The sequence below is a fragment of the Symphalangus syndactylus genome, chromosome 6, assembly GCF_028878055.3.
Source record: "Symphalangus syndactylus isolate Jambi chromosome 6, NHGRI_mSymSyn1-v2.1_pri, whole genome shotgun sequence".
Lineage (NCBI taxonomy): Eukaryota > Metazoa > Chordata > Mammalia > Primates > Hylobatidae > Symphalangus > Symphalangus syndactylus.
Window position 1 is genome coordinate 93899001 of NC_072428.2, and position 27456 is coordinate 93926456.

At 36.9% G+C, this 27456-nt stretch overlaps 1 protein-coding gene and 1 long non-coding RNA gene across 3 annotated transcripts in view; both read right to left on the minus strand.

Moving 5' to 3' along the window:
- RELN (reelin) overlaps nt 1-27456 on the minus strand; it is a 533709-nt gene that overhangs the window by 390020 nt on the left and 116233 nt on the right. The window lies entirely within an intron of this gene.
- LOC134737030 (uncharacterized) lies at nt 7111-9754 on the minus strand. The gene is made up of 2 exons (XR_010121566.1): nt 8513-9754; nt 7111-7247 (listed from the first exon to the last, which is right to left on the minus strand). It is a non-coding gene; the product is annotated as an uncharacterized lncRNA (long non-coding RNA).

A 27456-nucleotide genomic window follows, 5' to 3' on the forward strand; every position in this document is an offset into this window, starting at 1 on the left:
GCCTCAGAAATAATGCCACACATCTACAACCATCTGATCTTTGACAAACCTGATAGAAACAATGGGGAAGTGATTCCCTACTTAATAAGTGATGTTGGGAAAACTGGCTAGCCATGTGCAGAAAACTGAAACTGGACCCCTTCCTTACAGTTTATACAAAAATTAACTCACGATGGATTAAAAACTTAAATGTAAGACCTAAAACCATAAAAATCCTAGAAGAAAACTTTGGCAATACCATTGAGGACATAGGCATGGGCAAAAACTTCATGACTAAAACACCAAAAGCAACGGCAACAAAAGCCAAAATTGACAAATAGGATCTAATCAAACTAAAGAGCTTCTGCACAGCAAAAGAAACTATCATCAGAGTGAACAGACAACCTACAGAGTGTGAGAAAATTTTTGCAATCTATCCATATGACAAAGGGCTAATATCCAGAATCTACAAGGAACTTAAACAAATTTACAAGAATAAGACAAACAACCCCATCAACAAGTAGGTGAAGGATATGAACAGACACTTCTCAAAAGAAGACATTTATGTGGCCAACAAATATGTATATAAAAGCTCATCATCACTCATCATTAGAGAAATGCAAATCAAAGCCACAGTGTGATGCCATCTCATGCCAGTTAGAACGGCAATCATTAAAGAGGCAGGAAACAACAGATGCTGGAGAGGATGTGGAGAAATAGGAATGCTCTTACTGTTGGTGGGAGTGTAAATTAGTTCAACCATTGTGGAAGACAGTGTGGCGACTCCTCAAGGATCTAGAACCAGAAATACCATTTGACTCAGCAATCCCATCACTGGGTATATACCCAAAGGATTATAAATCATTCTACTATAAAGACACATGCACATGTATGTTTATTGCGGCACTGTTCACAATAGCAAAGACTTGGAACCAACCCAAATGATCATCAATGATAGACTGGATAAAGAAAATGTGGTACATATACAACTGGAATACTATGCAGCCATAAAAGGATGAGTTCATGTCCTTTGCAGGGACATGGATGAAGCTGGAAACAGTCATTCTCAGCAAACTAACACAAGAACAGAAAACCAAGCACCGCATGTTCTCACTCATAAGTGGGAGTTGAACAATGAGAACACACGGACACAGGGAGGGAAACATCACACACCAGGGCCTGCCAGACGGTGGGGGGCTAGAGGAGGGATAGCATTAGGAGAAATACCTAATGTAGATGATGGGTCGATGGGTGCAGCAAATCACCGATGCACGTGTACACCTATGTAACAAACCTGCATGTTCTGCACATGTACCCCATAACTTAAAGTATAATAACAAAAAATGATATAATATCACATAACTGACAGATAGGTCAAACTTGGCATTTCTTTGGCAGAGAGGAGAGAGGAGAGAGGAGAAGAGACAGGCTTGAGAACATCGGAGGTAGCTTTTAGGACTTGGTGATAGTTTATTTTTGTTTTGTTTTAAAGAAAGCCTTGTTGAGGCTCTTTTTAGTCTCCTACATGGCTTGTATTTGTATTTCTAAAGCCTCCTCTTCTTTGAGTTTCTGTGACCTGCATATGTGTAAAATCTGACTCCTAAACTGGAAGTTGGGTTGTGAATTAAACACACAAGAGAGCAGGTCACAGGAGCAGGCACCAGGTGTTAAGGCAGAATATAGTTCTGGACAGGTAGCCAGCACGTTGCCGTTAGTTTCATTTAGCAAAGAAAAGACAAAGAATAAAATATTTGATAAAACATTTCTACCTGGAGCTGTTTGTATATGGCAGCAGTTACAGGTTATTTAGATATACCATTGCTAGGGATAATTCTTTTAGGTCAGCCAATCTGGAGGTACAGTTAAAATAATCAGATCCTGTTTCTACATACAGTGGCTTTCTGGAGTTAGACAAGGGTTACCATGCCTCTTGTTCATCACTTCTACTAGGGTTTCATGCTCAGCATGGGTGATCTCCAGATCATTTACCTATTTAAATGGAAATTTTGTTTGAGTGCAGGAGAAACACAGCACTGAGATATATTCTTTAATTTTGCAAATAAAATTTCAACATTTAATGAATTGAAGCCCTGGGTACAGCTATTGACATTTTCAGTTGGAAAGCACAGAATATAACCTAATTGAGGGGATTTTAAGATACATAGCTTTTCTGGGAGGCCTGGAGAAGTAAACTTGGGTGTTGCCCAGCAAAGAGTCATGTCCACCCCACCATGGGACAGGTCCAACATAAAAACAACAGCTACTTCCCCCCGAATCAACAGAACTTTCACCGCAGCTATTCCTCCAAAACAAGAATCTTCACTTCATAGAATACTGATCTCGCCATACCGGGTCCCCAGGTCACATTGCACTCTTCAATATCCGGTCTCATGAGGCTGAGTCTGATAGGTGCAAACTAGGTGACACGCCTTCACCCCAGAAAGGAAGGAACTATGGGAACTGTATTTTGGGAAGACTATATTCACATTGTGGGAAACTATATAAAAATGTTGGGCAATCATGGATGGTACATGCCCATTACAGAGGGCAAGCTCAAAATCTACAAAATTTTGGATTTCTTGATCCAAAAGTAGCTAAAATAACTGATAGTTTTAAAAAATTACAGCCTTTAGGACTATTTCCACGAACCTACACTTTGCGTACCTTACCCCTTACCTTGAATGAGCATTCTGCAATGGGAAGATATTGTTTATCACCGTCAATCTGCTTGATGAATAGCAGCAAAAGTTCCCCACACCCTACCTGGGACAGCCTAACAGACTTCCCACAACCTACCAGGTGTGACAGGGTCACATCATGTCAGAAGATGTGACAGTGCTGTCTGACCCCAGATGATGGGATTATGGACTAAATGTCAGATCCTTTTAATAGTCACAGTTCTTGCTAAATAATGAACATTAATGAGTTTGCATAATATTTATAATCTCAGTCAAAGCAATGCTATCATGTCTGGGAGTAATTATTGACTACTTTTCCTACTCAATCAATCAACAAGGAGTCATTATTGATTACTTTCCCCACTCTGGTCAACCAATCACCAAGTCTTTCTTATTATATCTTAAGATTTTTTTCAACAGAGTCTTCTCCTGCCTGTCCTTCTCACCACTGCGTTATTTCAGGCTTTCATTACCTCCTTTTTGACCACTGCCAACAGCTTCCTCTTTGAGTTCAGTTTTGTTTCCTCAGGGAAATTCTCAACACAGCTATCTTTCTAAAATGCAAATATGATTTTATCATTCTATTGATACTCATATTTACGGATGTAGGTCTAAATTTCCTCAATGTGACACCCTGCGTATCCCCTACCTGCATCTCTGGGCTTATCTATCATGACCCTTCTTCAAACTTCATACTCTGTCAAGACGAGACTGTATATAGTTGTAAGTACACGTCTCTCTTTTTGCTACTACTTTCTCTGCATAGAACCGGGGTCAGTGAACTATGGACCACCTGTCAAACCTGGGCCACAACCTACATTTTACAACCCTTGAGGTAAAGATGGTTTTACATCTTAAAAATTTGTAAAACGGCCAGGCGCAGTGGCTCATGCTTGTAATCCCAGCACTTTGGGAGGCCAAGGCGGGCAGATCACGAGGTCAGGAGATCGAGACCACAGTGAAACCCCGTCTCTACTAAAAATACAAAAAAAAAAAAAAAATTAGCCGGGCGTGGTGGCGGGCGCCTGTAGTCCCAGCTACTTGGAGAGGCTGAGGCAGGAGAATGGCGTGAACCCAGGAGGCGGAGCTTGCAGTGAGCCGAGATCGCGCCACTGCACTCCAGCCTGGGCGACAGAGCAAGACTCCATCTCAAAAAAAAAAAAAAAAAATTTGTAAAACACAAAGAATATGCAACAGAGACCTACCACATATTACCTGAAAAGCCTAAAATATTTACTATCTGGCCATTTACAGAAAAGGTTTTTCAACTCCTGACCAAAACTGTCTTCTTTCTCTCTGTTATGGCAAAACTCCTACTTACCACTTAATAAAACATATGAAATCATAAATCATCTCTTTCAAGAAATTTTCCTATGCAACTCCTTCCTGTACCCAAGATTAATGTTAGGAACATCTCCACAATTTCATAATACCAAGTGAATGGTTCTATCATTGAACACACCAATTGCATTACAGAGAGTTTTATCTTCCCAATGATGGTTATGTGTTATGACTTTTACTATCCACAAAATATATTATAGGTTCATAACAAATGTCAGTGGAATAAACTCTTGTTGAAAAGATATTACAATTTATATGAGAGGACCCAAAGATGCTCTGAAGGAAGCGGACTGCTCCTGCAGGACCCAGGAGACACCCCAAATACTGTGAGTGCCCTAACTGTGGAAGTGGCAAAGGGAGACCCTCCTCTCCCTAACATATGCCCCCACTGGAGAAGCTGAAGGTCTTTTTTGCGGGAGAAGTTTCCAACTTTACCTAGAGCTGAGTCAAGTTAAAATGCCAGGTCAAGTGAAATCCAGAGGTAGGGGAAGCAGCAGAAAAGCCCTAGAAGCTCGCTAGGTTGCCAGGCAGCCCATTCCTGCCTGGCACCACAGGGATCCATCGAGAGAGTAGACAGAGGAGCAGAAGGTAAAACTCCACAGGGAGAAGGAATTCTCTAGCTGAACTTTGTAACAATTTGAATGGGGCAAGAAGCCTCCTGGCCAGAACTCAGGGGAGGGCACAAATCAGGCATGCAGACTTCACAGACTGGGGAAGAACTAAAGCCCCTTTCTTTCGCAGCTGGGAGGCACTTCTCAAAAGAAGATATACAAATAGCCAGCAAACATACGAAAAAATGCTCAACATCACTAATGATCAGGGAAATGCAAATCAAAACCACAATGTGATACCACCTTACTCCTGCAAGAATGGCCATAATAAAAAAATCAAAACACAGCAGATGTGAGTATGGATGCAGTGTACAGGGAACGCTTCTACACAGCTGGTGGGAAAGTAAACTAGTACAGCCACTATGGAAAACAGTGCAGAGATTCCTTAAGGAACTAAAAGTAGAACTGCCATTTGATCCAGCAATCCCACGACTGGGTATCTACCAGAGGAAAAGATGTCATTATTTGAAAAAGATACTTGCACAGGTATGTTTACTGCAGAACAATTCATAATTGCAAAATCGTGGAACCAACCCAAATGTCCATCAATCAACGAGTGGATAAAGAAATGGTGAGGCCAGGCGCGTGGCTCAAGCCTGTAATCCCAGCACTTTGGGAGGCCGAGGCAGACGGATCACGAGGTCAGGAGATCGAGACCATCCTGGTTAACACGGTGAAACCCCGTCTCTACTAAAAATACAAAAAATTAGCCGGGCATCGTGGTGGGTGCCTGTAGTCCCAGCTACTCGGGAGGCTGAGGCAGGAGAATGGCGTGAACCCAGGAGGCGGAGCTTGCAGTGAGCCGAGATTGCGCCACTGCACTCCAGCCTGGGGGACAGAGAAAGACTCCGTCTCAAAAAAAGAAGAAGAAAAAAAAAAGAAATGGTGATGTACATATATATATGATGGAATACTACACAGCCATAATAAGGAATCAACAGCATTTGCAGTGACCTGGGTGAAGTTGGAGACTATTATTCTAAGTGAAGTAACTCAGGAATGGAAAAACCAAACATCGTATGTTTTCACTGATATGCGGGAGCTAAGCTATGAGGATGCAAAGGCATAAGAATGATACAATGGAGTTTGGGGACTTGGGGGGAAGAGTGGGAGGGGGTAAGGGATAAAAGACTACAAATATGGTGCAATGTATACTGCTCAGGTGATGGGTGCGTCAAAATCTCACAAATCACCACTAAAGAACTCACTCATGTAACGAAATACCACCTGTACCCCAATAATTTATGGAGCAATAAATCCCCCCAAAACAGAAAAACAATTTACGTTATATGCAAGCAAGCAATGGAAATGGAAGGAGCTCTCCGTGGTACTGAAGTCTTTGCTACAGCTTCTTCCTGTGCGGTGCCCAGAAACTTACTGTTTTCAATTCCTCAATTACCTTCCCCAGCCCCTATCAATGCTTTTTCTGCCACTCTTCAGTCAACTTCGTGTAGGATCCTAACTAATTATTGCTCAACCCCCATTCTTTTCCAGGCGACATACATACCTCTTGGTCAAGGCATTAATTGCTCACCAAATAGCTGTATGCTCCTACACATTATCCAGCTCCTTTGCACTTCAAGTAGTCATTAATCAATGGGATATTAGCAGAAATGAAGTATACTATTCCCTAGTTGAAACACGGAATAGAAAACCCAAGCCCTCTGTGTTCTTTATTCCTTTGTCTTGATAACAGAGGCCACATGCTGAGATGGCACAGCCACAATATGGAAATAGTTAGACTGCTGAGTCCCTGTATAAAGGACAACTATGTAAGATTGTTGAGTTAAGCTGAGATTTGGGAGTTAATTTGTTACCACAGCAAGATAGAACTTACCTGAGTAATACACCCTTTTAATATAACACTTATCACAGTCCATTTACTTCTACTTACTTTACTAAATTGTAAGTTTCTTGGGAGAAGTGTTTTGGTCTTAGTGATTTTGAAGATCATCACCAATGATCATCACCCAATTGCTAAACAAATGAATAGACTTCTGTTTTTCTCTTCTCCATGATATCTCATACCCTCAAACAGAACAAACTATTTTTTTTACAACCGTCAAAGAAAAACTGTAATGAATGTAAGCTGTATAGTAGTAGTCAAGAACAAAGATTGTGGAGCCAAATTACCTGTGTTCACATCCATTTCTGTCATATACTAGCTATGTCCTTCATAAATCATATGTAAACTCTCTATGCTTCCCTTTTCTCACATGTGAAATATAGAAGACAACACTTCACTGGGTTACATAATCGATGTATGTAAAGTGTCTAGCACATAGAAAGTACTATATAAATATTGACTATAACTATATTGCTAAAACTTTTTAGGAGCCCTAAATTTCTATCTATGTCCTTAATGACTGACAAAATCAATGACTTTTTTTCTGGCAAAGAAACTTCATTCAGTAACTCACCTTTTTTATTTTTTTAAAATAGAATAAATTAAATAACATTAAATCACATATAATACCAAAAAATTAGAGTTCAAATGTGTATCATATTATAATTATTTCAAGAACTTTATTATATATTGGTAGCAGATTATGTACCATAAGAAAACATCAACAATTAATTAATTCTGATGATAAAATATATTTCATCATGTTTGCAGTTCTTCTAATTCCAATAGTGCCTAGACAAGAGAAATAACAATACTTTTTAAAAAGACAAATCACAGGAAGAATTATTTTTCACATGATGTATACTACTACTTTCACTTAAGTTTTATTAAAATTCACACTCCACTGAGGCAATAATTTGAATAATTTGGATCAGAAAACTGATTGCTTCATACCCCTTGAGGCTAAATGATTACAAATGTAGTCTCAGAAATTCTGAAGTTCCATCATATTTAAAATAGATTAGGAGGAAAATAGACAAACTCAGCTCTCTAAAAATTGCTATAATCTATTAACTTGAAGTTAGGCAGAGCATACTGGATTGACTAAAAAATGATATTGAGATTATTTGAATACACATTCACTTGAAAGATCACAAAGAAAAGATTCTTAAAATTTTGGGTTATTTGTTAAAAGGTAAATTTAATTTTGTTTCTCCCCTGTAGCTTTCATTTATTTTTAATAAATCACAGGTGATGATGTGAACCCTTCAATACTGCTTTTTCATTTATATTCTATCATTCCAAGCATCAATCTGAATGATTATATTCCTACCATATGGCTTCTTTTAGGCTTTATGTAGAAGATATTATCTTTAACGTGAATTTGTAATCATATATTGCTTCTTACATTATTGGCAAACCTGACATCATTTCCAGTTTGTATTATTCAAGAGAAACAAATTTATTTTTAAATTTGGAATTATTTCACCTACAGTTTCTAATTGAAAAGAACATCAAATAATTGTTTTTAAAAATTCATTTATATACCTCTATCTATAGTTGGGAATAAAATATGAGAATTTTTATATTTTAATGTCAAATTTATATGTCTCATAATATACAAAATGTGTTAGAACATGAGTTTATTATATAATTTGTAGATTAAAAGTAAATAGACAAATATGTAATTATACATGCATGATAAAAGTTTACTAATAGAGGAACCCAGTAAAAAATGGCTACCAAATACAAAGTTACAGCTAAGTGGGAGGAATAAGTGTCCTGTAGCACAGTTGGGTGACTATGGTTAACAATAATTTAGTGTATATTTTCAAAAAGCTAGAAGAAGGGATTTTGAATGTTCACAACACAAATAAATGATAAATGTTTAAGGTGATGGATATGTGAATTACCCCAATTAGATCACTACACACTGTATATATGTATCGAAATGTCACTCTGTATCCCACCAATATACACAGTTATTATATGTCAACTAAAAATAAAAGGAAAAATTCATTATTTTTGAAAGTTAATGCTTATGTAGATCCACCAACCTGTTTGCTATTATCGATTCATCTGTTGTAGTCCTTGCTGAAGCACATATTTTGGAGGTTATTTTAGTCTTGGTGTGAAAACGACTTTAGTCACCATTACTCATAAATAATCATTTGTTTAGGTAAAAGACTGAGTTGATGTTTATTTTCCCTGGTACTTTAAAGTTACGATTGAATTACATTCCAAACTTTTTTTGTTTCTGATCAAATGTAGGCTGCTAATCTAGCTGTCATCTCTTTGCTGGTAGTCTTTCTTCTTTTTTCTGATTGCTTTTAAAAAGTATTTTTATTGAGGTATAACACACTTGTAATAAAGTACACAAAATCTTGAAAAAAATGGCTACAATTGCTTTAGAGACTTCATCAGGTCAGGGATGAATTAAGGGATTAAGAGATTTAGTATGAAAAAATATCATTTCCCTTGTGACTTTCTGAGATGAGGGAACCATCAGATTCTTAATTTATCCTTTTGTGGTCAGAAAGGAGATACCAAGTATAATAGTGATGGGAATAAAAACACAAAAGGCCTTGATTTGAGTGTACTGCGGTACCCTTCAAGGGAACAAAGAACGTGTCAGGAGGAACACATCCGCCTGAAATTGGCAGAATGTGTCTCCCTCATCTGTTGTGGAATTGTGATGTAGCCTGAGGATTCCGGATTTCTGCCAAAAAGGGCTAAAGATGCCCTGAGGGCTGAAGACAATGAAAGATTAGTGCAAACATCAATAATGCAAAGAACACTACTATAAATTTCATAAAAGAAGTATGAATTATTTTGTGAGACCAAAGAGATGGCAAATGCATCTGCTTAAGAGGGAGAATTAATGTACAGCGGCATTTGAATGCATAGAATCAAATGAATGTATCAAATGAATATATCAAAATGAATGTATAGAACTGAATGTATAATATTATTTGAATGTAGAGTATCTGGTGTACAGACTCTATTATAGCAGCATTTGAAACAGGTCTTGAAAGAGGAGTAAAATTCTCTTGGGAGGTTTGTTGCAAAAGGAACAGCATGCTTGAAGTGGAAAAGTGCTGGTCGCATCCAGAGAACTAACAGAAAGAGTGATGCGGCTGAAATACAGTGGTGTGCACAGGCAGCACAGTGTGGAAAACACTGGAAAGGCAAGTGAAGTCAGAATGGGATGCCATCAATTGCGTCACTAAAGAATGTGTGTCACTGCAGACACAATGGGGAGTGACCACTGGAAATGTGTGTGTGCATGTAAGAAAGTAGTAAAATAGTAGTGGCATCTAAAATGGATGGGTGCAGACCAAGAGAGCACCAAGGAACATGCCTGGAAGATCCCTGGAAGAGGCCAGGCAAGGCATGAGCACGGCAAGGATTCTACCATTAAGAAGAGAGGCAGAATGGATTTTGATTTGAATTCCTTGCTTTATGCCACTTATTAGTTTTCTGTAACAACTTATTATAAAGTGAGTGGCTTAAAGCAACATAAATGTATTGTCTCCCAGTTCTGGAGGCTAGGAGTCCAACATCAAGGTGTCAACAGGGTTAGCTGTTTCTGAAGGCCCTGAGGGAGGATCTGTCCTGAGCCTCTCTCCTAGCATCTGGCAGCCTCAGGCATTCCTGAGCTTCTCCATCTTAACGTGGCATTCTCCCCGTATCTCTGTATCAACTATGACACCAATCACATTGGATTAGGAGGCCACCCTACTCCAGAATAACCTCATCTTCACTTAACTAATTATATCTGCAATGACCCTATTTTCAATTAAGGTCTCACTGCGAAGTACTAGGGGTCAGGACTTCAACACAGCATTTTGGGGGGATACAAGTCAACCCACAACATGCCTCAAGGGAATGAAGAAGAACCCAAGGAACTGCAGTGTTCCTACTCAGAAAAATAAGTTTTTGATAGTGAAAGCATGAGTGGTGTTTTGTGAATCAGAGTTAGGTAGAAGGGCTATTCCTTATGAAGATGCTATCAAGTAAGGATAACTCATTTTCCAAATACTGTTTGATTTTACCATTCAAACTTGCCTAAAACACAAGGTATAATATAATATAATGCCACATAAAATGGGGGAAGGGCAAACTGGAAGAGTAGACAGCAGCAGGGGGAGGGAAATTTATATCACAAAGCAAATATGGGTCAGGTGCAGTGGCTCACACCTGTAATCCCAGCACTTTGGGAGGCCAAGGCCGGTGGATCACCTGAGTTCGAGACCAGTCTGACCAATATGGTGAAACTCCATCCCTACTAAATGCAAAAAGTTAGCCGTGTAGTGGTGCATGCCTGTAATCCCAGCTACTTGGGAGGCTGAGGCAGGAGAATCGCTTGAACCTGGGAGGCGGAGATTGCAGTGAGCCAAGATCGCCCCATTGAACTCCAGCTTGGGCAACAAAAGTGAAACTCCATCTCAAAAAAAAGAAAAAAAGAAAAAAAGCAAATATGTTGACAAAAATATCTAGAAAAAAATTCTAGCTTTGCAATTAGAAATTGTACATAGGAGCAAGCATGGCTTTTTCAGTTAAGCATGTTTGTGCCTTTAAATACAGAACAGTGCTGCAGGACATTTATTCCTCCTCCCATTTAGCTGGAACTTTGTATTTGGTGGCCAAATATTTTTTGCTAGATTCTTCTATTAGCAAATTTTTTTAATCATGCATGCATAATTATATATTTGTCTATTTATGTACTTTTAATTTGAATATGTTCCTGTTCTAAGCCATCGTCACCAATACTTTAAAAAATATATATTGGAAAATCACTGGCTAAGGTAAACTCTGAAAGAACATATAAACATTTACAATATAATGATCATTAAATTTGTCATTTAAAGGCTTTCAAACAGGAGAAAGTAACTGTACCTAGCAAAAGTTATTAGTAAAAACTATCCTAGTTGGTTACTTGCCAACTCAATTAACTACATTACCCCTCCCTTGCAACATATGTTATTGTCTGCTTATATCATCTGCTCATATGCCAAGCAGAGATTAGGTTTGCATTATAACAATGTAGTTTCTTAGAAAATGTCACAAGAGGCAACATCAAGATCTCTTTCTAAAGACTCACTACATGGCTAGGAAAGACCTCTATCTAAGCTATCATTGAATACAAATTTTATGAATGTTTTTAAGAAACAAGGAGAGCACCATTAAAGTATTGTGATTGCAATCACATTCCTTGAAAGGCTGTGGTTGCAAAAAGCTCACCCATAGTCTCCAGTTTTTAGAGGAAGTTGAATTGCCCTCTTTTAAGCAGATTGTATTTTCTTCTCCATCCAACAGCCAGGGGTGTAATACAACCTCACCTGGGTGTAGAGGGATTTGCAAACACAATTCCAATTACAAGGAACAGGATATGCACACGTAAGGGCCTGCCCAGAGAGCTGCAAATTCACCTTCTAATTTGCAGTGTTGCCCCCAGAGGCTGAGCACGAATCTGCCTGCATATGGTGAGTGTGTGGATGCTTGTGCCCAGTGCACCAGGTGGGAGGTATGGAGCTCACAGTCAGGGAGGCTGAGCAGATGATTTACAGCTGACGTCTAAGTGCTCCTTAGAGGACCGCCAAGCACTGCACTAAACACCACCAATCAGGCAAATCCAGTCGTGGTAAACAGGCTTGGCATGAACAACAGAAATAAAATATGCTAATCAGTTGTTCTACTCCATGAAAATAAGTCAGCAGGGAAGGAATTGGGGGAAAAAAAGCCACATCTTTAAGACTTTGCAGAGGGTTTTGGTTAATTTCTTACATTTCTCTCTAGCTTTAACTTCACTGATATTTTTATCCTATTTACAACATAGTAATGTTTTATAAAACTACCCTCTTCAATTTTTTTTTTTTGAAATCTTCAAATCCCCTTCTATGTCACCAGAAGTTAACTATGGCATCTGAATAAATGTATATATGTATATAGTGTCTAGCCTGTTCTTCAATAATCTCTACAGGACGCAGTGTAGTGTAATGGTAAAGTACAACAGGGCTGGCACTCGGCAGCCTGGGCTCGAATCCTGCCTCTACCACTTCCTAGCTGTGTGGCCCTGGTCAGGTTTCTTAAACCCTCTAGGCTTCTGTTTCCTCATCTACAAAATGGGATTATAACAATACTTGGTTTTTAGAATCACTGGGAGGGTTAAATAAGTCAGTATAAGCAAAACTCTTAGTATAGCACCTGGCACATAGTAAGTGCCCAGTAAATGTTAGCTACTATAATTAAATATACTGTCTGCTCACCTTTGACATGGTAGTTGTATTATTAACAAATACAATATTATAAAATTTGAGTAATAAAGCCAAATACTCTGATGGCTTGTAATGGGGGCTAGGAGATAGAAGCATTTAGAAATAAGGTAATTTTCATGGAACTATTAGAGGCTTTGCTTTTTTTTTTTTTGCAGTTGGAAGAATATAATTATGAATCCTAAATGTCATTAAAACAATATAGTATATAATATTTAGACTATTTACATGAGTCTTTCCTTTCTGACCTGCACCAACACTGTCATTAATGTATACTGTACATCCCTACTTCATCACCTTGATTACTCAGGCTTGAACACACAAAATGCAGACGCTTCCATGGTGTAGTAGTGGTGCTCTAACGGCTTTCATTTTTCATTATAGCAAATGTGGACAATGTGATACAAATTTTATTTACCAATGAATTGAGTCTTTTATATCTAGCTGGGCTTAGAAATGAATACTAGCCCTACAGGAACAACAACAACAACAAAAAAACTCCTGTACATTTTACTACACTTAATGAAGATGCAAACACAGGCTTGCCTAGAGAACAGAGGAAAGAAGAAGACTGGAGGTAAAAGACCTCAATCCCGTATTTTCAGCTTTTCATGACTGTGAACAGTCATTGGAGAATGTAGCAAATATTTGCTCCTTTTTGCTTTAAAACTGAAGTGGTAAAAATAAACGCATCAGGTGAGTGGGGAGAAAGAAGTAGAGAATAATACATAAATTATCAGATTAGCTTTAATGAGAAAAATATGTATGTTTTGGGAATTTCTCAAGTGTGTGCAGAATTCTAATATTAATACCAGTAAACGAATGGACACTTCAGTTTCACCATGATAATACCTGGCACATTTGGAATCTTCAAAGGTTTCATATTTATTTTATTTATTTGTTTTGGGACAGAGTCTCACTCTGTTGCCCAGGCTGGAGTGCAGTGGTGCAATCTCGGCTCACTGCAACCTCCACCTCCCAGGTTCAAGTAATTATCCTGCCTCAGCCTCCTGAGTAGCTGGGACTACAGGCGCCTGCCACCACACCTGGCTAATTTTCTGTATTTTTAGTACAGATGGGGTTTCACTGTGTTAGCCAGGATGGTCTCAATCTCCTGACCTTGTGATCCACCAGCCTTGACCCCCCAAAGTGCTGGGATTACAGGCGTGAGCCATGGCGCCCGGCCAAAGGTTTCATATTTAATCTTATGAAGATTCGATTAAAGATAATATGAATAGAATATTAATTGGGTTTTTAACAACATGGCACACATTATATCCAATTTCATTGCATTCCCCCTAGTGAAACAACTTTATGGCACTTGAACTTTTCTTCACAAAATATAGAGTTCCAAGCTTAACTTTGTTTTTGTATCAAATATTTAGCAAGTTTTAAAAAATGTGAGTAAGTGGGGCATAGAACATAGTAAGAAAGGTTTCAAGATTTGTTTGGCCATCACTGAGATTACACAGATAAAAGAAGATATCCAATGTAAGACACCAACATGATTTAATTAAAAAACATGTTCACAATGACAACAATTAACATTCCTCAAATCCCCATGAACAAAATATCAACCGTATGTAAGTAAACCATTAAGCTCTATCCTCTAAAGGCGTGTAGTACAATTACTTCTTTTATTGGCGTTAAACATGCGAGCTTAGCCACAATAAATTAAATCAGTCATACATTGTTCATTATATCACAACTATCAATGGAAATTCTTAATATTCCCAGATGTTTCTATCAATAGAAGTTGGTAATTAATGGTGACAAAACAAAACAAAAATCCAAAATAACTTTATACTCAACTCTCAAAACACTTAATATTCATCATATCATGAATTCTGTGAGGCAAATATTTTAACACTTTTTTACTATATTCCCTAAGGGATTGAGGTATTAAGTTTTTGTTTTAATTATAATATGTAGAAAGCCAATTACTATATGGAATAAGGCAGTAAATGAGATCACACTGCTTTATCGGTCCTTTGATAGTACTGAAACCTGAATGTTTAGATGCAGAAAAATGTGTAATGAGGACTTGTTAAAGAACTCTCTCAAGTGAGGAGGTAGTTTCATTAGGCTAAAAATAATAATAAAATTAGAACTATGTTTATTGATGCTTACTATTATAACTTGGATTTTAAAAAAATCCTCACTGCAACTCTGTGAAATAGCAGCAGCAGTATGGCAGACGTGGCTTATATTGGCTAGAGAAAGCTGATTGTACACATCTCTTCCCAAGATCCACCTGTCTCAGCCTCCCAAAGTGCTGGGATTATAGGCATGAGCCACCGCACCCAGCTCCAATCATAATTCTAAAACAAAAATATCAAAAATAGTTCTATGAGAAAAACTAAAACTTAGCAATGTATTATTATTACCATCATCATCATTAAAAAGATAAATGACTTGCTGACTTCTGGTCAACTTCCTCCAAGTAATCAACATAACTTTGCTATGAAAAGTCCATGACACCTTGAGGATAACTCTACCATGTTTTTAGCATTGTAAAATTTAATAACAGGAATATGTATATAAAATGCAAAAATAACAAATGTTGCAAAAATAACAAATGTAACAAAAATAACAACAAAAATCTTATATCCTAGTTGAGGACAAACAATATTAAAGCACAAGACAGAAGATAATTGCCAATTTACAAATGCTAAAGTAATGACAGAGTAGGATATATTCTCTTCTCCTTGCATAAAGTGAGGAGGGACTTTTAAAATAATAGTTTCTTTTTTTCTGATATACACAGTTATTATGATTGAAGGTACTAAGATTCCTAGAAGTTGGTGTTAAACTACACTTTCAATTCTCTGTGAAATCTTAAGCAACTACAAATATTATTCAAGTTTTTTAAAAAAATAATTGTCTCAAATCCCTGGTATACTAATAGGCTCTTGGGGTTCAAAATTAGGAAAGAATGCAACATACTACAAATTATTGCATTATTATCAGTACGGGGATGGGAAAGGAAGAGGTGGGACTTCAACAAGCCTAAAGGTTGGCAGAGCATATGCTATGAATCACAATATTTGGAAATAGGTAAATTTTAGGTGTCTCAGTAATAGGTATATTTTAGAGAGTGGCATGCTGCTTGACTATATACTAAGTAACATATAGTTGCTGCAGTAAGGCTGGCCATTTTGAATCAGGGAAACTCCTGCTCACCAACAGGAAAAACCTGTTTACATTCCAAAGCAAAAAGAGAAGTCCCACATACAGGAAGTTGTCAACAGTGTCACATATTGCGAAGAGACCCAGAAAGGTGAGAAATTAAAAACAGGTCATTGGATTTGGCTCATAGAATGTCACTGTTGACTTTTATGAAAGTAAAATCAATAGTATGATGGACAAAAGAAAGCTTTATAATAAGTTATGAAGTGGTGAGTAGAAGATGCGGAAGTGAAATTACTAAGTGTAGTATTTTTACATAAAGTTTGGTGATGAAGGAAAGCTGGGAGGCATGATGATAGTCTTAAGGCAATGTAAGATCAACTACAGGGTTTATTTTTGGGTTTTGATCTCTGGAGGATGTTTGTAGGCTAAAAAGAAGCAGAAGAGAGGAAGAAATTAAAAATAAAAACATTTAAGTATGCAAAAATAAGGTGAAGCTTTGCCAGTGGAGGGCCTATGAATGAATTCGGTGGCTGTCCATCAGCTACAGCTCACTGTGGTCATAACTCCAACCTCTCTTGGATAAGGTCAAGATGTAGGAAATCCGAGGAGAGTGAAATAAAACAAGTATAAATTTTCTAATTAAAGAAGGAAAAAGCTAAGATTATTCAGGTAGTACAGAATGGCTGACCTTTCAGTATATGGATCTGAAAGTGCTTGGCTGCTAGTAAATTTGAAATATTGCAGCATTATCTGAGTATTTGTACGTGATTGCAGTTGATAGATGTTCATAGTCTTCAGGTGGATAAAAGGCAGTTGTAGCTGGAAATTAATTTGTAATTTTGGTATTGGCCATCCTATTGTAGAACTAGTCTCCTCCATTTATGCTTTTGTTTGTCTATCTATCTATCTATCTATCATCTATCTATCTATCTATCTATCTATCTATCTATCTATCTATCTATCTATCTATCTATGCATCTTCTCAATCTTTCTCCCTCTCTGGCTGTCTCACCCCATGTTCTTCCCACCCCTGTCTCTCTGTTCCTTTCACTCTCATGCCTCTTTGTCTTATTTTTCCCCATTTCTCTTTTAGTGTTTTCACCTTTCAGGTTCTCTGATGGTTCTCACTTGTATCTCCAGTGCATGTCACATGATGGGTCTTCACTACATTTCTACTGAAATAAAAAAATTTAATTTCATGCCACAAAGTCTTCCTCTAAAGTCAAATATATTGAAACAGAAAGCTGAGAAAGAACAGAAATCTAAGCCTTGGATGTCCACTGGCAGCCAGGACACTGTCTTCCAGCAGTTGGGTGACAGGAGCAGATGGTCTAAAGGTTGGTAAAAAACACTTGATTTGTTGCAAAATAGGCAGGAAATCAGAGAATGGACATGGCTCTTCTCCCAGTAGAAGAATATAAGGATTACTTAGGGAGAGCCACATATTAAAGAGTGACCATCTATTCAACTTCATCTCAACAGTTACTGGGGGTCAGAACGTCCAACAGGCTAGGCAGCTAGAGCACTGAAACAGGCCAAACACCAAGAGGGCAAAAGGAAGAAAAGCTTTAAGAACTCAGTCATCTACTATTAAGACAATAAAGCTCAGCAAGACAGACTGAAACAAATAAGCAACAATGTGGGCCACCAGCAATGATCAGCTTGGCAACTCTGAAAAAAAGAGGTGGATCATTTTGAGTGAAGGTGTCAAGATTTGCTTATGAATCTAAAAAAGACATGAAGCATAAAAGCAAGAGGAATAATTATAATCATTATAGTATCTTCAAAAGACAATTTTGACACATGCACCATATGAAAGAATCATAGAATGTTAGAGCTGGAAAGGGCCCTGGAAGCATCTGACCTAATCTCCTACCTTTTACAGGTAAGGAAATTAAGGCCCAGAAACATGAAGTGATTTGTCCAAGGACACAGAGGTCATTAGTGAGAGAGAATGAACTGGAATGCATGTCTCCAAGGCCCAGGCTGCTATTCCAAAAATCCTGTATCCCTGCAACGGGAGTAGTTTTTTTAAACAGCCTCACATCAGTTTTCTTAACCACATCTTCACATCAGTTTTCTTAACCACATCTTCACAAGACACTAACCCTTGGAGCTTTGAGGAAGAGTTTTATAAAAAGCTTTGGAATGGGGCTTAAAGAGAGGGCATCCAAAGGACCCCAGGTGCATTCAGGACATTTCCTAACCTGAATCTCCTCTGAGATTAGTAAAATGGACATTACTAGCCCCATTCTACAGATGAGGAAGTTTCACTCCAAGACCATACGATGGAATAACATCTTAAATTTCACACGAGATAAATTCATTGCAATCAATCTTTTTTGTCTTTTAGAAAAAAATCCTCTAAGTTTTGCAGCATTAGAAGAAATCACTGTTTTGTTGGCTGAGCACCAAATTAGGTAGCAGGCTTTCAGGAAAATGACATGTTGTGTAAAACAAATGTACTTTAAACAATACACTTTAAAGTTACACCCAGCCTGGGGATGCTCACACTACTGGAGCCATGTGAGAACTCAGACAAACTGAAGGAACAACAGATTCACATCTTGCTTTTCAACTTCACTCAGAAGTGTGTGCTCTCTAGATGGGCAGGTAGGTAGGATCACTTACATCATTTACTTTTTACTCTTCTGTCTCTGTCAACCGTAATTGAAATCTCGTAACTTAAACACATCTATAATGCAACTTTAAGCGACTAGCCCAATTTCACATGGCTAGTGTCATCTCAGACCTATACATATGTGGTATCATGAAAAAGTTAATAAAAAGTGTTTTTTTTAATTGTAGTAAGAACACTTAATACGAGGTCCATCCTCTTTAACAAAATTTTAAGTGCCCAGTGCAGTGCTGTTAACTGCAGGTTGTACAATGCTGTGCAGCAGACCTCTAGAACTTACTCACCTTGTGTAACTAAAACTTTATACCTCTTCAACAGCAACCCCTATTTCCCCCTCCTCCTAGCACCTGGCAACCACCATTCTATTCTCCACTTCTCTGAGTTTGACATTTTTAGATCCCGCATAGAAGTGGATTCATGCAGTATTTGTCCTTCTGTGACTGGTTCATCTCACTTTGCATGATGTCCTCCAGGTTCATCTGCGTTGTCACAAATGACAGGATTTCCTTAAATAATCAACCTAACTTTATACCTAAAGGAACTAGAAAAATGGCAAACTAAACCTAAAGTTAGCAGAAGGTAGAAAATAAAGATTGGAGCAGAAATAGAGAATAGAAAAACAATAGAAAAAACAACAAAACTGAGTTTGGCTTTTAAAAATAAGTAAAATGGACAAACCCTTAGCCAGACTAAGAAAAAGAGAATAGTAAAAAAAATTGGAAATGAAAGAGGAGTCACTACAATTGATGCCACAGAAATGAAACGGGTAAGAGACTATTACGAACAATTATACATCAACACACTGAGTAACCCAAAAGAAAGAAATTCTGTGAAATCCCGTCTCTACTAAAAATACAAAAATTAGCCAGGCGTGGTGGCAGGCACCTGTAATCCCAGCTACTGGGGAGGCTGAGGCAGGAGAATTGTTTGTTGAACCTGGGAGGCAGAGGTGGCAATGAGCTGAGGTCATGCCATTGCACTCCAAACTGGCCAACAAGAGGGAAACTCTGTCTCAAAAAAAAAAAAAAAAAACAAAAAAAAAAACAAAAAAACAAGAAAAAGAAAAAAGAAAGAAATTCTTAGAAACATACAAGCTACCACGATTGAATCATGAAAAAATAGGAAATCTGAACAGACCCAATAATGAAAAGAAAATTGAGCCAGTAATTAAAAAATTTCACAACGAAGAAAATCACAGGACCAGATGGATTCACTGGTGAATTCTACCAAATGTTTAAAAAAGAAGTATTATCAATCTTTCTTAAATTCTTGCAATAAATTGAAGAAGAAGGGATACTTCCAAACTCATTTTATGAGGCCAGCATTACCTCGATACCAAAGCTAGATGAAAAAGTATTACACTAAAATAAAACTACAGGTCAATATCCCTAATGAACATAAATGCAACAATCCTAAAACAAAATGCTAAGAAACAAAATTCAGCAGCTCATACAGGATCTTATACCATGATCAAGTGGGATTTATTTTGGGGTGGCAAGGATAGTTCCAACAAACACAAATCAACTGATGTGAAATACCACATTAACAGAATGAATGATGAAAATCACATGATCATCACGATAGATGCAGAAAAAGCATGACAAAATTCGAAATTCTTTCATGATAAAAACTCTCAAAAAACTATGTACAGAAGGAATTTACTTCAATACAGTAAAGGCAATATATTAAAAGCCCATAACTAACATCATACTCAGTGGTGAAAACCAGAAAGCTTTTGCTCTAAGATCAGGAACGAGGTAAGGATGCCCACTCTCACCACTTCTATTCAACACAGTACAGAAAATATTTATTGTGAAAGGCAAAGTGTGGGAAACCCTGCACTTAAGGTACTTTGATATAACACCTAAATCTGATATTTGAAAGCCATGGAACCTTGATCAATGTACCTAACCACTTGATTTCAGTTTATCTGCAAAATGAGATTATTACTAATATTTTATTGACAGTACGTTACATGGATCAAATGGGATAATGCCAGTTAAAGTGTTTTGTAAACTGACATCCATAACAAAAGCAAGAATTATTATTTTAAAATATCAGTTTCTGTCTTTGAACTAGTCCTGGAAATGTGATAAGCTTCCCAGCCTATTACTAAGCAAAGAATAAGGACGATTCCACCATATATAAAAGAGCACTACAGCTTTAATACAACAACAACAAAAACCCAGGTTAAAGTTGAGAAAAACATACCAAAACAGATTTGCTTTGCCTTCTGGTTCTCCCAAACCAAGCTAAGGTGCAGTCTGAGGACTTGCTTTGGGGTATGTTTGACAGCAAGCATGAGCTGGCTTCTCTTTAGGGATGGATATAGTTTTGGTAACCCAATTTTTTAACTGCATAGTTAATTATATTTTCTGAAAACTAGATATTTGTGATTGTGCTCCTGACATCATTTGGACCCCAGTAAATCATTTAGGTAATCAAAATAAATAACTAAATGGTTATTTTTCTTATTTTTGTAATTTAAATCAAAACAATAGGTGTTGTAATTAGAACACCTATATTTCTGATAGGCATCCCTATCAGAAATATTTTTATAACATGTATCCCAAGATGTCTTTATATTTCAAAATAATGCACTAATTACTGTACCATTATGTGCATTATAAACATACCCCAAATTAGAAATCCTCAAAGAATGAAATAATGAATAATATATAGGTAGAATTTCTAATATTTTCTTTACATCATCCAGTGGATCATCCTGTCTGCCCTCTATCATGGGTACACAGCCTGCTCCTACCCTGACATACACACTCTAGAGACACAGAATTAGACAGTGCTTTGTTTGTTAATTAATTAGATAAGGAATCATTAGCTATCCTATTTACTGCCCTAACAGATCAATACAGTTCATGGATTAAACACCAGGAGATATGTAAAATGTAGTTGTATTGTTTAAAATTAAGTAACCCTAACCAAAAATGAGAACTGTTAAGAGTGGAATTAGATTACTTCTATCTCACAATCATCACTGAATAGACGTTACATGAGTTCTGCAACAGCTGAATAAGCGACAGTTAATATTTACCTGAAGCAATTTAACTAAACATTTCTGTGTGGATCTTGTTACAAAGTAAATATTATTTATGTGCTGTTATTTCTGCTCAGAGTACAGTCAAACCATGAAACAGTACCTTCATTTAAAAAGAGAAACTCAATAAACCAGACCATTTATATTTCTCAGTTTGATAATAGTTTCCCAAAATGTCAACCTCTAAGAAAAAGATTAGTTCATTATATTGCCTTACTAAAAAAAAAAAAATACAGGTTATCTGTCCTTGGGGCATAAAAATATGAAGTCATAGAAGACTCGTGCTACTTTTTGTTTTGGAATATATATTACAAACTATTTTCAATGTACTGGATCAAAACTGTGGAGGAGCTTCCTATGCAACTATTAAACTTACATAAGAAAATAATGAAAATTTAAGTGGGAAAATCTGAAAGTATTTCCTAGAAGAAAAATCAGTATTCCTTCCATTGAAATAAACCCAAATTAATTTGGGACTCAGAATTCTTACCTTTAAATATGCTATTAAAAAAATCTTGGTGTTCTTCCTGATTTAGCTTATTTTCCTCTGTGCCATCCTGAAATTTAATCTCTCCTTGACTGCAGGAGGCTATGATGTTTAGTAATCATACAAGTGGATATACTCTTTATTTCATTTTACAGAACAGTAAGAGAGAAAAAAATGACCGATTTTTTTTCTGTGATAAAACAATGTGTACCAATCACAAACTGCCTAATTCATATTCCAAACCAGAGTAGACCCCAGGCAACGCTGTGAAGTCAGCCAAATTCATCCACTGTGTCCTCCCACCTCCCTTTTCAAAGCCTTTTTTCCTCCTGGCGCCAAGTGCCCTCCTGCTCTGTCCAAGTGCTCGACAAAATTCAAAGCTCTATTTTGGGAAGAAATTTGGCCCTTCCCAAAGGCACCCCTAAGGCCACCTCCATGCATAAGTGGATGGCACTCCATATGGACACGAATACAGAGAGTTCCTGGATTTTCACAATGAGGTGCCACCTGCATCTCTGCAACCTAAAACACATGGATCTCTTCTTAATCAGTAAAATAGGATATTGGGAACCAATTTGGAAATTCAGCCTCAAACCGAGCAAGCTAAACATTTGGTTGAACCATCTGATATACAAAGAAAGCTTCCCAGGGCCATGTTAATATTTTTAGGCTTCCCAAACTCTATGTCTGTGTTAAGTCAATTTAAAAGGCAAAATAGTATTTTCTAAACCTACCTCCATATAGAAATGAATATATTTTGTTAAATTTTATTGTACAGAAAACGTAAAATGAGAAACTCCACGTGAAAATAGTTTCCACATCATTTCAGAATCTTCATCTACTAAGAAATTGTCCTTAGTTTAATTATTTGTGCCATAAGTCTCTCCCAGAATTTAGTGCTAGGGAAAGTCTGTGCATCCAGATCACCCTCCACTAATCAGACAGGACTAAACAACAATAATAATCTTTCCTTTTTTTGCCCAGTATGCTATGGAACTCAGAGTTAAATTTAAAATCTCCAGCTATGATCTTGGCTTTGGCTATTTCTCTCTTAGGTCTTTCAGACGCTTCGCTTTATTAATTCTGAGACTGTTAAACAGTACATATATATGTTATTTAGGATCACTTTTTACTGAATCATGCCTTTTATACTCATGAAATGTTCCTCTTTATCTTTTGTAATAACCTTTGTCTTGACATTTTGTTTTGTATTAATATAGCCAAATAAAGTTCTTATACATATTGTTTGCAGAGTATATATTTTCACTTTCAATCTATTTGCTTTTTTCTAATTAAAATGCACTTCTTGTGACAAGATACACGTGGACCCTGTTTTTTTCTTATTTATTTTTTATTTTTTTTTATTAATTTTTTTTTTTTTGAGACGAAGTCTCGCTCTGTCACCCAGGCTGGAGGACCCTGGTTTTTATACCCAGTTTGAAAATATATGCCTTTTAATTGAAGTGTTTATACTTAGTGTAATTATCGATATGGTTGGGTTTAAGTTCAATGCTTTTTATTTGTCCCCTCTGTGCATAAAGAGTTGGGGGCAAGTGGTAATCTTACAAATTTTGTGAAGTGTAGAATGGGGAGTTTCATTGTAAAGTAAGAAGTTCAAAGTGTGAAGAAGGATGTGTACAGGGTCAGGTGTGAAGTGATACAATAAACAGGCATCTTAAGCCCCACATTTTAATGTTGTTTTTCTTTCTTTCTTTTAGGAAATTACAAGGATTAAAAACTCACTATACTTAATATTCACCCATTTTTATACCATTTCCAGTGCTCTTCTTTATACCTTTTTTTTACTTCATATAGATCTAGAATTTCACCTACTATTATCTCCCTTTATCTGAAATAATGTTGTTTAGAATCCCCTGTTGTACAAATCTAATGACAAAGGATTATTTCAGCTTTCACTCATTCAAAAATATCTGTAATTTTTATTTTGAGGATATTAGGATATTTATGATGCATATAGTGTTCTGGGCTTACAGTTTTATTTTTCTTTAGCAATTTAATAGTGTCACCAAGTGTCCTGGCTTCCATTGTTTCTGATAAGAAATAAGCACTTTTATTTATGTGTAAGTTATCTTTCTTCCTCTGGTTGCTTTAAATATTTTAGCTTTGATTTCTCATTGGCTACAGTGTGCCTAGTTATGAATTTCTTTGTGAAAAAACATGGCATGACATTTGCTGAGCTTCTTGAATTTGCAAATTAATGTTTTTCAACAATTTGAGACATTTTTAACCATTGTTTTTTCAAATATCTGTATATCCAACTTTCATTCTCTGTTTCTGGAAGTCCTATTCTTCATATTTCGGACCATTTCATATTTTCCCATAGATCCCTGAAGTCTTTCTTCAAACTCTGTCCCATTTGGTCTGTAGATTGAGTAATTCCTATTGACCTGTCAAGTACACTGATTCTTTCTTCTGCCATCCTCATATGCTTTTAAGATCATCCAATGAGCGCTTCATTCCAGTTTTTTGCACTTTGCAGGTCTAGATTTCGGTTTTTTTTTAATTATAGTTTATTTTTCTCCTAAGATTCTCTATATATGCTAAACTCAGACCATGCTTTTTTTTGTGCTTTGAACATATATTGCTTTAGTTCTTTGTACCTATGTATAATATCTTTAAAGTCTTTGTTAAATTCAACATCTGGGCCATCTCAGGACAGGTTTCTATTGAATGCTTTTTTCTTGATGATGGGTCCTGCTTTCCCGTTTATTTTCATATACATATTATTAACGATACAATGTAGAGAATCTGGTTTTGTTTTTGTTTTTTCTGAAGAGTTTTGATTACTTTTTGGCAGGCAGTTCAACTACTGGCTGATCAGCTTAAACTTGTGTGAGCTCTGCTTTATAAAATTTTTGCTAGGATGGATCTCTAGAATGCCCAGTGAATTTCCTAGGTCCCTCTAATGTGGCAAGATTCAGCATCCAAGCTCAGTCATCCTTGAGGATCTCTATCAAGTACTGGTAATTCTAGAGGAGGCCTTACTCTTGGTCATGTCCTTATTGCCAAAGCATGACCCTTCTGGCCTTCTGGTATCTCAGCTAGATGCCCAGAGGTGTTTTCAAGGTACTAACCTAATCTTTTCACTTTGGCATGACCAGACCTTCACAGTGTCCTCCACTCCTACTCACCCTCTAGTATCTCTATTTTGTTCTCAACCCTGTAGCAGCCATTGTCTGGAAAGCATCATGTGGTCTCTTCCTACATGTATGCAGCTGAGCCCTGAATCAAGAACTCATGAGCAATATCCATCCACAAAGACTTCTGCAGTCCTCCTGCTGAGCGGCTCCCTCCTGGTGCCTAGCTCCACAGATTCCTGCCAATTCACCTGCCTCGAATTGTGATCTCTGCCTCTTCATCTCAGCAGGACCACTCTGCTTCTTCTGGACTGCTGCTCACTGCTCTGCAGTTAGGAAACTGTCTCAGGCAGAAAACAGGGGTGATCATGAAGCTCACCTTTCCTGTTACACTGCCTGTTGTCCAGTAAGTAAAAATCCAATCAATTTGGTCCAGTTTTAAGATTCATTATGGTGGGTTATCTAGTCAGGCACTAGTTGGCTAAAGAGGAAGTGTCTCAGGGTTAAATTTTGTACTCAATTAAAGTAATTAACTGAAGAATTAAGGTGTACCTCTAGCTCTTTTTCTATTTATTTTTTATTCTTTCAAAAAGAATAAATGAATGAAAAGAAACCACTTTTCATTCTTTAAGAACTACCTTTTGTAACTATTTTTATATTGTAAGTAGTTGTTCATAAGTGGGAAGCGACAGATCACAAATAAATAATAGCAACCAAATTTATATTTTACTACTTACCATACTAACTCTTTTCAGTGATATAAATACTAAAGTGACACATAGATCACAAAATCTTTAACTACCAAGAACGTATTTCCCAAGCAAGAGGCTACGTTTGCCATATTAATAGGACAGTCATGGGTTTTTAGGTCTCGAATTCCAGAGGAAGCATGACCACTTTGCCTCAGTGACTTGCTTGTTTACTGGCCTACTGCAGACCATGGAGGGCAGGAGTGGAAAGGCAGCAGTGAACGAGCTAGTTCATTAAATGCTGACAACAGCAAAGGGTCACAGACAACCCTTGTGGGAAATATTTTTATTTTAGGCCTCAGATATAAAATATGAAGAGACTACTATGAGAGACAGAAGGAGAATGGAAGACAAAACAACATTTTGGCAAGCACTATTTCACTAACATGGTATCAGTTCATCTCTGGAAGAGAACGCAATCCTTGCTTTGCTCATTGGTATATTTTAAGATTTCTTTATTTCTGGAGACCTACCAGAGATTTTAAATAGTAGAGTCTATATTAGAAATATTACATTCATTTTACTATTATGCAAAGTAAACCAATGAGATATAATGCTAATTATTCACATGATCACTTATTACTTACATTCTATCTACAGTATATGAATATATTTTTGACTAACAAATTCCAAATTCCAAACATCTTAACAGACTACATTTTTGAAATACTGGTCAAACGTTAAATATAGGTTGGCACTATACTTAACAGATATTTAATGTGTTGTACCAGAAAGATGCTAAATATCAATTGTAATCTAAGCAAACTTAAAATGCCGTTATAAAACTACCAAGTGGATATAAACCTACGACTTACTTCTTAAATGACCACGGCAAAAGAAAATATACATAAGACTTAGGGATTTTTTTTCAGGCATAGTCTGGAAATGTCAAAGATTGCAACCAGTTAAAACTCAAAACCCTGAATCTCTCTTTCATAATTGATGAGTGGAAATCACCTTGGGACCTGCTAAATGAAATTTCCTTGGAGAAAGATGATTCTGAAACGATTCAAGAGAATGAAATTTCCTTGCAGTAAGATGATTCTGAAGAGATTCAAGAGGCTTAGGGCATAATTCATATTTTAAGCACATGTGAGAGACAACCCCCAAGAGTCAATGCGACATCACAGAAAAGCCACTTCCCTGCAAGCATTCTTGAGGAAGCATTCTAAAGACAACATAACAACAGGAATTCCCAAGTAACCACTATGTTCTTGTTGCAGGGTGGAGATTTCTTTGTTTGATTATATACTCCTAAGGGGCTACAAATTCTAGTTTCTGTCTTTCACTTTCTCTAACAATTGGTCATTACTGATATTTTTTTTAGGATTAACTTGTACGGAAAGATGAAAAGAAAGGCATTTTATTAAGGGATTCAATTAAGATGAAACGTTAGAATGTATCTTTTTTACCCCTGCAAATACATTAACTTCATCCTCTAAACACAGATGTCTGTGAAAGGCCATACACAAGGGGAGGCTCACACAAGATGAAGATATGGAGCATTAATTTGGGGGTTTAGCACATTGTTGAAAGCTCTGAACACACACACACAAATAAAATTACT